The sequence below is a fragment of the Octopus bimaculoides genome, chromosome 24 (assembly GCF_001194135.2).
Source record: "Octopus bimaculoides isolate UCB-OBI-ISO-001 chromosome 24, ASM119413v2, whole genome shotgun sequence".
In the NCBI taxonomy this organism is placed as follows: Eukaryota; Metazoa; Mollusca; class Cephalopoda; order Octopoda; family Octopodidae; genus Octopus; species Octopus bimaculoides.
Window position 1 is genome coordinate 5,067,408 of NC_069004.1, and position 1,440 is coordinate 5,068,847.

The window sequence follows — 1,440 nt, forward strand, 5'->3', positions numbered from 1 at the left end:
TATATATATATATATATATATATTTGTGCACAGAGATTCCGTTCACCAAATTCACTCCACTCCACTCACACAACACATTGGTCGTCCCTGAACTATAGTAGAGAGACATTTGCTCAAGATGACTCGCAGCAGGACTGAAACCGAATCCACGGATTTGCAAAGCGAACCTGTTAACCACACAGCCATGTCTGCAATTGTAATGACTTCAATTAAATTGTCACCCTTAAAACAATGAAGTGTTGATTCACATATCAACAGTATGTAAAGAGAATTAGCAATTGCCATTGGGTATATTCGCTTTACATAATGCTGACGCAAGAAAGAATGTGTATCCATCGCTTGTTAGATATCTTGGGGTTACCGGCTTCATTTTCTGTCGCCTCTTGCTACACCAGTTGTCAGTGTTAATTTGGGTATTGATATATAACTTAAAACGTCTTGCATTTCAAAAAAGTGTAAATGTGACGATATTCCAGACTTTAAATATATGTGTCTACGAATGTGCGATTGCGTAAGTATGTATGAGCATGTATGTGTGTGCATCTAGGTATGTGCGTGTGTGTATTCACACACACACACACACACACACACACACACACACACACACACAAACACACACAAAGATTGCGGTGAATGAATTGTCGTCTTGATTACGCAAAAATGAAAATAACACTGACATCTCATTTTAGACAGATATATTTACCAAAATTACATAAAAATGTCTTGAAATACTAGACAGTAAATTTATTCAATAAAATCCCCATTGGCTTCAACCACGTTCTCCAGACGACTTCAGAATCTCCTGCAACTCTTCGACTTGGTTTAGGCACAAAATTCCGTACGCCTTTGGCAGATGCGGCACAACATGTCGAAATAGCGATGCTTCAGAATCCCGTTCACCAGTTGAAAACACTGTTGGCTGAAAAGAGAAAGAAGCTCTTCTTATATGATATACACAATGGCGACCAAGATACTTTGCGTCTGAACCTGCCGAGATGTATTAAGAATGAATATGCGAATAACCGCTCCAGATCTCAGTGTACACAGTGCAAATTACTGGCATCTTTTCACCTAGCGTCTTTCCATCAAGCGCCATGTTAACACATTCCTTGTGCACCTCCATTTGTTGTTCGTTAATTTTATTATTCGTATTTTTTATTAACTGAATTTATATTTGGATTGACTACGTAGGTATGCATGTATGTATGTATGTATGATTGCATGTATGTATGTATGTATGTATGTATGTCGCGTAGTTATTGTATATGTGTATCGCTTCTTTATTATGAATGTTCAAAGTGTCGCTTCAATCCACCATGTGACTTATATGTTTTTTCACAGACGTTGCTGTGAAACTGGTCATCTGAAATTAAATTCTAATTCTATATGAAATTCTGTATATATATATGTGTGTGTGTGTGTGTGTGTGTGTGTGTGTGT